Source organism: Panulirus ornatus, chromosome 8 (genome assembly GCF_036320965.1).
Source record: "Panulirus ornatus isolate Po-2019 chromosome 8, ASM3632096v1, whole genome shotgun sequence".
NCBI lineage: Eukaryota > Metazoa > Arthropoda > Malacostraca > Decapoda > Palinuridae > Panulirus > Panulirus ornatus.
In genome coordinates, this window is record NC_092231.1 from 4,241,166 (window position 1) to 4,255,634 (window position 14,469).

The following is a 14,469-nucleotide window of genomic DNA, read 5'->3' on the forward strand; positions in this document are numbered from 1 at the left end:
TATATATATATATATTCTAAGTGCTAGTTGTAATGATTTTTTTTTTATATTTCGTCGCTGTCTCCCGCGTCAGCAAGGAAATAGACGAAAGAATGGCCCAACCCACCCACATACACCTGTATGTATGTACATAAACGTCCACACACGCACATATACATACCTGTACATTTTATTATTATTATTATTTTCATTATTATTATTATTATTATTATTATTATTATTAGCATTATTATGATCACAGGTACTAATAGTAGTGTTAGAATAGCAGTGGTTGTAATGGTAGTTGTATTAATTGTTGGCGTCAGCGATGGCCAACGAAAACAGTATTTGTATTTCCCACTCGGTTCTCATGATCAGGTATTTGGAAATGAAGGAAGTTGCTGTCGGTCTATGATTATGAATAGGTCATCAAAGATCTGTTGATTGCATTAAAATTCGGGGAACTTTCTTTAGGAAGTTTCATTAATGAAATAAGAGATATTGATGAAATAAGCTCATTGCTAATTCACTTGAAAATAATCACACACACACACACACACACACACACACACGGTTGTCATGGTTACTGACCGGGTCAGCACGGGCCCTCCAGGGGTCGGGCTGGCATGGGTTCGAATCCTTAGGCACTGCAGACAGCCGACATCCAACCCAATAGTTCATCCTCCCGTCAGGGTTGGTCGATGAATGGGGTACCTGGCTTAGGCTGGTGTGTGTGTGTGTGTGTGTGTGTGTGTGTGTGTATGTGTGTGTGTGTGTGTGTGTAACTGTGTTGTCTCCCCGCAACACAGCCACCAACCTGAGCCAGAAACCCATTTATCGACCATGTGTTTCGGTTCACAGCCGGCTGTATAAGCTAATAATAATAATAATATAATAATAATAATAATAATAATAATAATAATAATAATAATAATAATAATGATAATCATAATAATAATAATAATAATAATAACAACAGACTTCGTGAATTCAATAATGGTCGTGTACGACCCGGATAACGTGCCACACTAGGCTACTCATACCGTATGCAGAGCCAGTGAGAGAGGAAACATGACCTCGGAATTACGATTTCTATTTTGGGTAATTGGTGGCTTACCCTGCTGGGTACACAGGCTATTTCCAGCAGGTTTTGACTTGCAGTACGTCCACTCATTAGCGATACGCCTCACTCATTCAGCGGGCACGTCACATATTCATTCTAAGATGCATCAAAGGAGGCAGTATCCTGGTTGTCCAGGCCTGGAAAAGGGAGGTTGAACTGCTGGAAATGGTGTGTGGGGGGGAATGGAAGGAGAGTGACTGGTAGCGCCAGACCAGAGTGGAGTGAGATATGACGAGAAGAGGAGGAGCAGGAAGGGAAAAGCCTCCATACTGTCTACTTTGGAAGAAGGAAGGCTGTGAGGAGGGACGCGCTGACTGCATGTACATCCTCAGGAAGCCATGACGCTATGAACAGTTCCTTGAAGCTACAGACATGACCAAGAGTAAGAGGTCACACGTAAGCGCACGGTAATGACGACTACGGTAAACACATTTTCATTTTGAATAGCAGAGTTGTGGACGCGATGTAAAAAACAAACACACAAACGAATGAGGGAATGCGAGCGATTTTGGTTTGTTTGTTTGTTTGTACCGAAGATCTAGAAACGAACCACAAAACTACATAACTACTCGGGTGGGGGTTGGGTAGGGGTTGTTGGCTTCCAACAAGCTTCGTTGATCGGCCTGGGACCATCCCGAACTCCCGGGGCGTAGGCGATTCCCTCCTCAGTGCAACGCCAGATACACGTGAACGTGTTAGTAGCAGCGATCTGGGTCGTAGAGTAAGTAAACCTGTAAGAGTGTTTGTTGAGCATCACCAGCGGAAGACTTAACAGAGGAGAGAGATAAGGTAACATACGACTCTCCATCTGGTTCATGGTCTGGGAGGCTACACTCTTGGCTTTGATGACGGCGAGTGAGTTACATCGGTTCGTTGAACCGTATTAGTCACATATATTCTTACCTCGAAGCCTTGAATTTTTTATTTTCATTTTTATACTTAACCGCCGTCTCCCACGTTAGCGAGGTAGCGCAAGGAAACAGACGAGGAATGGCCCAACCCACCCACATACCCATGTATGCACATGTTATATGTATATATATTTATCAGTGTGATATGTGGCATATATTACTTTCATTCTAATCGAATGACACAACAGCAGAAGGGTTGCTGTAGTTATCGCTGGTCCTTCCTATAGTTTGGCGAAAGTTGGGGAGGAAGAATGTTACTTTTTACTGTAAGGTTCTTCCACTAGACTTCAACTTTTCTAAGATAATTAAGAATCCTTTTCCCAACTTTTAGAAAGTAATTTGTCTGAAGTCGATAAACTGACAAATAAAGTGGCGACAAGAAAGTGAGTGATTATCAGACAAGATTTGATGTTTAAGATCATTTATTTTAGAAAATTTGATAAATAGATTACGTATTTAGGCTAGATATGTTTGCAGTGACGTCTCAAAGCGAAACAAATGCTATTATCTTTTGTTAGCTAACCCTAGCCTGAACCAGACACCCATTTCATCGACCAATCCTTAGTAATGGATGAACAGCTGGGTTGACTGTGAATCGACTACCGTGACCAGGATTCGAACCAACGCTCTCGACCCTGAGTAGCAGAAAGGAGAGAACGCTCCCTCTGGGATGAGGCCTTCAAAGAAATTTTCCTTGGACGATACAGCCTCTGAAGGTGACTTGCCATTTGCAGCCTAGTCACAACAGGCGTAGTGTAATGACCCTGGAATATATAGTGAGGAAGCTTAACTACCGCCCGTTGACCATCAGAGTGGCCCTAAACTCGCACCACACCTGTTACTGACCTAGTGTCTTAAAGAAAACGTTTAGGACAAACTATAATTTTCTGAGATCATTGGTGATAATAATTTAAATCTTACCTTTAAGTCCATTAAAACCTATAGAGACCATTTTCTTTGCGTTAATACAAATCTCCTTTGCATAAATATACTTGAGCAAACGTAACTTTATTACCTTACATTTTCTTCATTATTATTCATTTGACTTTATGTGCCAAATATAACACACACACACACACACATGAACACATCTGTATATGCATGTTGCAGTTGTACAGCCCTTTCCCATTTCGGAGATGAGCAAAAGATGAAACCATTATATTAAGTCAACCATCTGGTTTTATTTGAACTCTGAATAATGAGAGTGGAATCCTTGGTGCAGTGGACGAAGTATCAAAATGATCAAATTATACGTCATCTTTATTATAGAAATAATCCGTATTGTTTCATTATATTTGCCATTATAAATCATGACTAAGTTACAAGTCATTTGTACAGTTTGCAAACTAGATAATTATTTCATGTACTCAGCTTAATACTAGTTTCATTTTGTAATGTTTAGAGGGCAAGAGTAAATAAACAACCAACTGACGTTTATGCAAATAGAAATATCAAACAAAAGAATAAATCAAGCTTGCACCAACGAGGATTTTAACGTCACAAGATGGAAAATAAATGTAAACTATGCAGACGATATGTTTGTAGCAGCTCTGGTGGCACCATCCCAATATTATTGCTCTTCCCAGCTAGATTTGATGTCAGATGTCGCCATTGAGGACCCACAGAAACCTGAGAATATATTCCTAATGATCAAGTAGGAATATAATCCTTGCCAAATGTTCTTACTTATTATAATCTAAGGCGATATTTTCTTTCATAGGTAACAAAGTAAAATGATGCATGTATTCATATAAGTTTATTATCAGTGACAGTCAAACTTCAACACATATGGAGAGATATATCTCATACGTAGAATAAACGTATATGTCGTAGTATACCGCATGGCGTCCCCCGCAGCTCAAACCTCAAGCGTCAGCTGACAGGTTATTGACACTTTCCTTACCCATCGTAAAATCTGAATCTTTTGTATGAACTATGCTATATAGTATTTTATTTAATTTCCGATTAATGTAAGAGTCTTTTAAGTATATGTTTTCATTTCAGGTAAAGGTATAAAAGTTTGAGATTAAAGTTACTCAATTGGTCTCTTTCCACTTCCGCTGACAGACTATTCGTTGTCATGGCGAGTTTCTCTTTGTTGTTGTGTTAGCGATCGCTTTACAGTGATGTATTTCATGTAATGCCATTCAAAATCTCTGTGAAATGGAGATTATGCACCATTTGCAAAGTAGATGGAGTTTTATTTTGGTTCATTGCGTTTAATGTTTTACAAATGTGTTGGATCATTCCGGGCCAGAATAGACCGTTGACTGGTGACAGCTTACGTTAGCATGGAACTCTTGTGTTTAGGCCGTGTGCTCAACAAGTTTCCAGTCCTTTTACTAATTCAAATACGTGGCTTAGTCTCAAGACTAGTATGAATAATAGATACTTCGAAACTTTAGCCGATTTGTTGTAGAACATTCGGAAATGGAACGATCACATGTGGTCGGCCATGACAGACTGGTGTCCGTAAACTGGAAAGTCGTGCGGGCGGTGCGGTACCTGACGTCACCAACCACGCCTCGTTAAACCAAAGTTGTCCTCATCAACCACGACTCGTTAAACGTTAAAGATGTCTGGTACAGAATCATCCGTTTAAGACGATATATATGTGAGTAGTGCTCAAGTGTATTACGAAGTAAATCACGCTGTACATAACATTAACGCAACATCGGCCACCAAAGCAACTCTTGGCAATATATTGAAAATCCTCAAAAAATGAGTGAAAACACTTTTTTTTTACGTACTGTACTGTAGTGTATGATCAATGTCCGGACAGATAACCACTGGAAAATCGTACCATCAAATCCGTTGTGAGTGTATTGCGTGGATGGTGGTACCGGCCATTCGGAAAACCACAGTAACTTGACGGAACGATGAAAGTCCTGGACTAGGCTTCCTACAACACGGCTTCGTAAGGTAAGAACGCTCATTGCTTTTTACATTTTATTAAAACTATTTTGCTATAGGAAATATTTTTGTGTAAGCAAAAATTGCGCTTAAGCTCCACAAGGTAAGGAACTATTAGCTTAATAGTACGTAGAATATATATATATATATATATATATATATATATATATATATATATATATATATATATATATATATAGTTTTGTTTACTTCTGTTAAGGTAAGTAAACGTTTGTTGTTCTTAAAAACTCTCGTGATCCAAGGTAAGGATCGTGCTACTTTGTAAGTAACCAGAGGCTTCTTAATCAAGACTTTTTATGTTCTTGTAATTGGTTTACTGATCTAACTTCAAGGGACTCTTCCGTTGACTCGAGTTGTTTTTAAAGTTCTAGTTACAGGGGAGCGCCTAAACTAACCTGTATTTTTTTTTTGCCATTGAAATGGAAGCTGTAGTAAGTGGTGCCAGAACTGGTAGGAGAAAGTGTTGGGTTGAATTACCGTTTGCAGACATCAAAAACCATAGGTAGAACAGTTTCAACCAAACCCTACCCAACCTGTACGAATGGTTATAATATAGAGTCGAAGCATTATGATAATTGATAAGTATTATACCCTTGTGAAAAATACGAAGGATTTTGAAGATTAGGGGAATAGTGGGAGAAAGGGGGAGAGAGAAAAATGAAAGACATTACCAAACAGAACCAGAGATTCCTTGTCTTGATGACCCTTATCGCACGGTTTACCTACGACATTGATATTGCCTCATTAATAGTAAACAAGTGGGTTGTTATCAAGCGGTATCAACACAATACTGAAATAAAATGTTTATCGAAAAGGCATACGTTGAATTAAAGTTCTGAGTGTTCAGTAAAACGCGATAAGGATTTTCTTCCATGAGCTTTAAATTTAGGTTAGGTTAGGTTTTGTGAAGTTTGGGAGGAGATTATCGATCCTGCTATACGATTTTTTGTACCATCTAATGCCGCATAAAACTCACGGTTTAATGTCCATTGCCTTAAATATAACCCTACTGAATACCAAGTATAAGAGCAAACATTTCTTTTGCGGTACCTGAAGGTGACTTAACTCCATCTTTATGGTCGTTTACATTATATCCTGACCTGATTAGTAGAGGAAACGATTTTTGGTCTCAGACACATGTTACTTAGTAAATGAACTGCGGAGAAAGAGTATGCCCACAAAAAGTAGTTATTTCCGTATGATTGATAACGATATGATTTCTACCCCGTTGAGCTTCCGAAGCAAACATTTCCCTCTGGAAGATCGGGGTCAGCTTTTGTGGACTTACTCCAAACAAAGGGAAACGTTACCTGAAAACAAGGTTTGCAGTTCAAAAGGAAGTGTTACAGGCTCTGTGTACATGCAGAGAACTTACCCTTATGTGAAATATTACATGACATTCTTCCAAGTAATTCTCAACAGCAGAAAAAAATGTTCGTTATCGTGTTGGGAAGAAAAGGACCTTGACAACGCCGTGCACGTTCCTGTTCACTGACGATAATAAGCCTTATCGAAGGTGGTTTTTCAGCGTTATCGCTTACAAGCGGAAATTTTTACCACAGGTAGAGCTAGCGCGTAGTGCTCATCGCAAGGAAATCTAGAGTTATGAGAGAAGGATACGGCAAATGTTATGCGTGAGATGGTGAGATTAATGGTTGTAGATTAACAGGCTAGCTGCTCACGTGTGTGGGTGAATCAGTGTGAAGAGAGTTAACCTGGGTCAAAGGAGTGAAACTTGACGGCCGTGACGAACCCTCCCGATACCCAGGCCGGTCGAACCTGTAGAGAGAGAGAGAGAGAGAGAGAGAGAGAGAGAGAGAGAGAGAGAGACCCTCGCAATTTTGAAGTGTAGTCATTATTTAATACTCATTCGCAGAATGGCGTTAAAAGGCCTTGGAAAATCCATACAAAAACAGGTCCAGCAGGTCATTATTATGGGAGCTATATAACTGTACGGACCTATATCTCGGGATACATTTTTATATGCTAGAAAAATATACGTGTCAATCAGCCAATCAGGAAACTGGGTTTTCCGTATTCATTATGCAGTTGCCATGGGCCAATATCTCTTTTTTATTTCAGCAGTAGGATGTTCGGAGAATTTCCCTTGAAGTTAGACATTTGGGACGTGGATTATGTATACAACTGTGAAGTGAAAAATGTAGAATTGCGTTAAGATGTGTTTTTATGTTCGTTCATTGTGTTACACCATTTGTCATATGGCTTTGTAACACCCAGGCCACAACAATGTGTCAACGTTATACAGCGAAATATTACGAACAGCGAAAACATAAAACTTTTACAGGAAATGTTATGATATACGTTAGTTACGGTGAAAACGAAAAATGGGGAACAGCAATTAGTGGGCCACGCGCCGTTAAACTAGACTTTTATACTAATTATTGTTGGTGTTCCGTGTTGCCTTTAGTACCTCAGGTCTTTATTTTTTTCTTGGCTGGTGACAGTTATCATCATTATTAGCTATGTTCTCGCCGCCGTTCTGATACCAGCATGGGTTAAGTTTCTTTTTTTTTTTTCCACTGTTGTCTTCCTCACATGGCATCGGCCGAGTTTATTGTTGGCGCTATCCACAATTAGGTCAGGTTTTTGTTAGCTGTTGTTGTTGTTGATTTTGTTGTTCGTAGTTTTGATTATTTTTGTTGGATGCTTTTATTTTTCGTCGGCTGCGGCCATTGTTGTCGTGTTGGCTATGTTGTGGTTGAGGGTTGTAGGTTAGTCACACTGCAGAGGCTGTTTACATTAGTTAATGATTATATTTATTGCTACAGGGTGTTGTTACACTCGCTCACTCTGCTCACTTTTTGGTTGGTATTTTGCTTCACAAAATCACTGGATGATTTTAGGTACTTTCAGGAATATATATATATATATAAATATATATATATATATATATATATATATATATATATATATATATATATAATGATAATAATAAGGTCAAAGTAATGCGTGTGATCTATTATTTTTTGATGACTTCTTTAGCCTAATAACGTCAGACAAATGAGACTTATTGGCAAAACCCTCACTTCGCTCATCTTTTCTTACTTTTAGGAAGTGATAATACAAGAGGAAGGATTTCCAACCTCTCGCTCCCACACTTGTGACTTGCCTTCTGTGGGTTGTTTCCTTTTAGCCTCAACCACACAGACGGGTGTAAAATTCCCTAACCGTGTAGTACAAATAGGTAATTGCACATACACACGACATATGAAGTTAGTAAAACACCGTGAAAGATAATCAGAAAGTAAACCGAGGATTTCTCGTAAAAGAGGAACCATCTAATTGACGAATGGTACAGTTGAAGGGGAAGTGAGGCTCTCCATACGAAAGCAGACTTCTGTAAGAGCGTCTTGACATGGCTCCGTTTTGTAAGACTGGTTAGTGGTCAGTGTGTCCGTGGACTGTCGGAAGGCATTTGATGCTACCGTAATAGGAGGATGGTATCGAAGCTGGGTTTTCTTGCGAGCAGGCATCATAGAGAGTCTCTTAGGTGGATCAAATATTACCTTACTGGAGGAGAAGAAAGGATCCATGTCAGAGGAGCCGTATCCACGTGGGTTAGGGTTGCTAACGGCGTGCCGAAGGGACTGGGTGCTGGCACCGTTGTCCTTTGTGATCCGTGTGAATGACTTGCCAGCTGGAGAGAGAAACACACACACCTGTACACGTTCGTGGATGATGGGAAGGTCGTGAGAGAACTAAGGAACGACGAGGATTGCGTCAACGCACAAAGGGATTCAGGCGAACTCCAATGTTTTCCTGACACGCACGTCTGATGCAAAGGAACAAGGATGGGACACAGTGCAAAAAGAGGTCTGGAGATGAATACAAAGTTGCAAGAAATGAGCTGCAAGATTATGCTGGTAACAGGGGACAGATTCTTGAAACAAAGAATCAGTAGAGAAAGTCCAGAGGAGGACACCACAGATGGTCACTGAAGTAAGAGAGTTCGAGTTACAGTGAGAGGTCAGAGGTCATACATTACACCTACCATGGAAGAGAGATGAGGAGGTGGAGGTTCGACCATACTTCAGTTTCTGAACCAGTTTGATGATGACAGAAGTGAAGAGTTCCTTGTAAGTTACCAAGGTAGAGCAGCCCGAGGTTATAACGATACCTATGCAAGAGGCTTCTTAGCTACGATCAGTAGTGGTCAGGGAGGTCTTGTGTCGCGCTCAAGTAATGTGGATGAGTGGGATAAGCTGATCCTGATGGAAGTGCTTATAATGTACAAACGTTCAAAGCCTTCTGTGGTGGTGGACGTCGTTCAAGAGATGGAGCCCTACGAGCATAGAACTCCCTGCTCGAACTGTGCAAATAGCTAGGAACACACACACACACACACACACACACACACACACACACACACCTACACACACCTACACACACCCACACACACCCATACACACACATACACACACACACACACACACACACACACACCACACACACACACACACACACACACACACACACACACACACACACACACACACAGAGCAGAAGAATCCATTTGCAAACATTACTCCTCCTTTTATGAAAATTGTAATCGTAAATGCATTATGTATAGATCTAAATGCATCTAGGAAATAATAAAGCGAGGCCAGGGAATATCTCGTGGCCGGACCAGGCGAGATAGAATTATGCAGCAAAGAAGTGCTGGCGCTCCCCCTCCCCTCCTGGACGTGCACGCCACGCATCTCCTCTAATGGATGAGGTTGTTGTGTGTGTGTGTGTGTGTGTGTGTGTGTGTCTGTGTGTGTGTCTGTGTGTGGTGTGTGTGTATGTGTGTGTGTGGAGAGAAAGCCTGGGTAGTTTATGGGGCGTAGTTCACTCACTGTATACAACAGGAGTAACGGACGTCGAGAGCATTGCTGTATTTAGATGACGTACGATAGTGGTCGTCCAGTTGGCCCAGCAGAGGAGAGTAGGGGGGGGGGGGGCATGAGTGGGTCTCGCCAGTGGTAAGTTGCCGGGGGAAACAAACTGGGAATTGTTCTCTTCAGTCACGTGGTGTGTGTGTGTGTGTGTGTGTGTGTGTGTGTGTGTGTGTGTGTGTTAACACAGTGGGCGAGGACGTGCATAACGTACCAGGACACCTCCCGTTTTTCGTTGGTCAAGTTGGTAAATGATAAGGGAGAGTGTATCATGTTCAGGGAGGGGGCTCCTGACTTTTACGGGGTAATCTGGGGTAGGTTGCTGTTCTGTAGAACTTGAAAGCATAAGAGTGTTAGATGGTGAGCTTGGAAATGGTGGCACTGAGTTGGTGAAGGCTTAGCGTTAAGCCCTGCACTGTAAGGCAAGTGTTGGGACGGGGTGGGTACATAGGGGGCGCTAAGTGAGGCATGGGGGTTGGTTGAGGGAGGGGGGACATGGGAGCAAAATGAGGGATGGGGGGTGACATAGAAGCGCAGTGTATACGGGAATGCGGACGATGGAATATAATGTAAAGTAGGAGGACATATAGGATTCCATTGTGAGGGGTGAGAACAGTCGTGCAGTATGAGGAAGGAGGACTCACTTGCGCATCGTGAGGGAAGAGGAGTCAACAGTATAGTAATGCGAGACGTAAACTATAGATCTCACGTTATGAGGAGGATGAGGAGGAATTTGCATTATGGTGTGAGGGATGATCACTCGGCAGTCCGGTGACAAGGATGAGGACACCCGATAATGCGGACGTGACATGAGTCTCGGGGAGGGTGAGTAATGAGTCAGGGATGGACGGGTGACTGCGGCTGAATAATGAGGGAGGGAGCGATAGATCAACCGAGCACTTGGTCAGGGATTGTGGTGACCTGTAGCAACGTGTGGGAATGGGTGAGGAGGAGATGTATCCCCGTGGTGTAGCGGTCAGCGTTCGAATCCTGGTTGCGGCAGGCGGTCCACAGTCTACCCAGCTATTCATCCACCCTTAGGGATTGGTCGATAATATGAGTACTTGGCTAAGGCTAGGATATATGTGTGTGTGTGTGTGTGTGTGTGTATATATATATATATATATATATATATATATATATATTAGCGTTAATTGGATGGCCTTGATTAGGGCCTCATTTGCGCGTGGCGTCTGAGCTAACATAAAGAAAAAAGAATATTTGGAATCGTGCAAAAGCAGGAGGGAAAGAGTGGAGGAACTTGAGAATATTCACGACACCAGCCATCATCGGGATTCGAATCTGGAGGAAGTGGTAGTGTAAGTAATGAAAACACCCGAGGGGGAGGAGGAGGGGGAGAAAGAAGTATATATAGCATAAGGTCGCATCATAGTAAGGGGAAGTCAGTAATGGTGGTCAGTATGGTGATCCACCATCAAGGGGGGATGTGCTCCTCCGCCATTGTGCTCATCAATGGGTAGCATCTCCTCTGGTCCCGTTTTCTTGGGGTCACATTTCGCTTCTGACCTCGACTAGAACCCGAGGCTCACCTTCAGGTTCACTTGTGCTTTGCGACGTCATATTCATTCCAGACTCCAGCATTCCGACACGCACCTTCGGGCTACACCCTTGGCTCGTGTGTGTGTGTGTGTGTGTGTGTGTGTGTGTGTGTGTGTGTGTGTGTGTGTGTTTCTTTCTCGTCAAAGCCAAAGTATAAGGCGGTGGAAGGTGAGGAACCGACGGATCAGCTTTAACACCATAAAGAAGGGAGAAAGTCCTCTTGCCCCGCTCTAGAAATAGTGGCTGCGGTATCTCGTGCATGCAAACGTTAGTTTGCCTCTTGTTCGTACGAGATATTCTAGATTCCATCTCGGAGAATGGCGACGAATCATAAAGGATCGCAGTGCTCATAAAAGAAATATGTAGGTATATATGTAGAGAGAAGCGGAGGGAGGGAGGGCTTGTGGTCCTGAGAGTAGAGATTAAGCTGGGAAGAGAGAGGTGATGGGTAGGGGTGAGTGGAGAGGTGGGAGGTAGAGGGAGAGTGGAGAGGGAGGGCTGTATTAGCGGCTCCTGCAGCAGGCCATCATCCACCCACACCCACACTAGCCGCTGAGGTATCTCTTGGGACCCCCAGATGCTGTTCCACTCTCTCTCTCTCTCTCTCTCTCTCTCTCTCTCTCTCTCTCTCTCTCCTTGGCCCTGTGCCAGCCGGTGCCAGCACACACCCTCCCCTCTCCTCCCCACTCCTCCTCCTCGCTATCCTGGATCGTGTGTGTGTGTGTGTGTGTGTGTGTGTGGGTAGGAGAAAGGGGGGATTTCTGGAGGTCCTCTGGTTCTCCTGCGTTTAGGCTGTTGGTGGCTTTGTGGGAAGGCTGATGGCACGACTGTGGGAAGGCTGCCAGTGCCATTATAAGAGGAAGAAGGCTGTCATAATCTCCGTAGGAGAAGGAAGACAGTTGGAAGGCTTTCAGTGCCACTGAAGAAGGTGAGGGCTTTTGGCATCACTGCAGGAAGGCTGTCAATGCCACTGTGGGAGGTGGGAGGCTGTCAGTGCCACTGTGGGAGGTGAGAGGCTGTCAGTGCCACTATGGGAGGCTGTTGGTGCCACCTTGAGGAGGCTGCGGTTGGTGGTACTGTGGGAAAGGTGTTAGTATCACTGCTGGAGGAGGGGGGTAGAAGCTTTGTTGGTGCCACAGTGTTAAGAGTTTCGGCGCTTCCGTGAGAGGCCTGTCGGTGCCACTGTGTGAGAGGGGCGGAAGGAGGCTGCGTTGGTGCCATTAGCTTTGTATGTTTGTGTAGGTGAAGGATGCTTGGTCACTGTAGTAGCGGGGTGGGGGAGGGGAAGTGTACGAGGGACGACCTAGGTGAAGCCTCGTATCTCGTAGTTCACTCGGTGTCTTGTGGTAAAGTGTTTGACCTCTTGCTTGTGGTGTGGTGATGGAGGATGGTGGGGGGATGGTGGAGATGGTTGGTAGGGGAGGCGGGAGGCAGCTGCCAGGGAGCGCCTTGTGAGGGAAGGGTGGACACAGACGACGATGTGGCGCCACCAGACATGCTCCCCTTCCACCCAGGCTGTCTAGAAGGAGATATGATCCCTTCCACATTTGTTATCCGGAACGGAGGTATGCTCCCTTCCTCCCTGGCTATCGAGGCGAAGGTTTGCTCCCTCCCACCCTGGCTGTACTGACGGAGACATTTTCCCTCCCTCTCTGGCTATTCAGGAGACATTCTCCCTACATGGCTATTCAGGAGACATTCTCCCTACATGGCTATGTAGACGAAGACATACTCCCTAACCTCCCTGGCAGTCCAGAGGGAGACATGCTCTCCCTCCCACCCTGGCTATCCAGAGGGAGACACCCACCCACCCTGGCTATCCAGATGGAGGTGCTGATGGTGGGGACATCTTCCTCCCTCTGTATAGGACGCTAACGCCAGCGCCCCTCCAGGGGAATCAGCTGTGTGTGTACCTATATGACAGGTGGTGTTGCTGCTGGTGTCGCTGTGTGCTGGGCGTCTCCCCGGAGCACAGTAAGCTGTTGTTCATGCCGGGTGCAGCTGGGCCGGGGTTGCTCTGGTCGCCTGCCGTTCAGCTGTAATTGTCGCAATATTGGATCTGACAGGCTGGTAGATGTATATGCATGGGCGTGTAAATATATAAACGAACAAACAGGTGATATATATATATATATATATATATATATATATATATATATATATATATATATATATATTTTTTTTTTTTTTTTTTTTTCAAACTATTCGCCATTTCCCACGTTAGCGAGGTAGCGTTAAGAACAGAGGGCTGGGCCTTTGAGGGAATATCCTCACCTGGCCCTCTTCTCTGTTCCTTCTTATGGAAAAAAAAAAAAAAACGAGAGGGGAGGATTTCCAGCCCCCCGCTCCCTCCCCTTTTAGTCGCCTTCTACGACACGCAGGGAATACGTGGAAAGTATTCTTTCTCCCCTATCCCCAGGGATAATATATATATATATATATATATATATATATATATATATATATATATATATATATATATATATATATATATAATTATCTTCCACAGATTCATATTATGGTCTTTTTTTTCTTTATTTCGTTTGCTCCTCTCTTTTTCGTTCAAGGACCATCCTTGATGACGACTTGTCTGGCACGAGAGCCTTTGAAATGTTGAAAATATGAATAAAAAAGAAAGCAGTTGTGGCTCTCGGGTGAAGGATGAATGAGTCTCAGGGAAAATGAAGTATCTACTGTGGTGTGAGGGAGGGAGATGAAGGGATGGTGTCTGTGTGAGGAGTTGAGGGTGTACTGTACGTAGGATGATGTCTGTGTGAGGAGTTGAGGATGTACTGTACGTAGGATGATGTCTGTGTGAGGAGTTGAGGATGTACTGTACGTAGGATGATGTCTGTATCCCGGAAGACATGGCAGGTTATGAGGGCATCAGAGCGGAAGGGAGGAATGATGTGAAAATTCCATATTTTTTGACAGCCTTTGATTACTGAACACCCTTTCAGGTATTGATGAAGGGAAGACCATTAGGCATGAAAATGGTGATAATAGAGAGATGTGCATTGTTGGACTAGGGGGTCAGGAGAGAGCTAACTCTATATGGGAGAGA

The 14,469-nt window shown here is 43.4% G+C and overlaps 1 protein-coding gene and 1 long non-coding RNA gene across 5 annotated transcripts in view; one reads left to right on the forward strand and one right to left on the reverse strand.

The window, feature by feature from the left end:
- The window catches only part of LOC139749760 (alpha-1,3-mannosyl-glycoprotein 4-beta-N-acetylglucosaminyltransferase C-like), a 138,426-nt gene that overhangs the window by 65,556 nt on the left and 58,401 nt on the right, over positions 1-14,469 (reverse strand). The window lies entirely within an intron of this gene.
- LOC139749762 (uncharacterized) overlaps positions 4,091-14,469 on the forward strand; it is a 301,380-nt gene continuing 291,001 nt past the window's right edge. Inside the window, exon 1 of the long non-coding RNA XR_011713033.1 lies at positions 4,091-4,935. This is a non-coding gene — a long non-coding RNA (uncharacterized lncRNA). The remainder of the gene's footprint in view (positions 4,936-14,469) is intronic.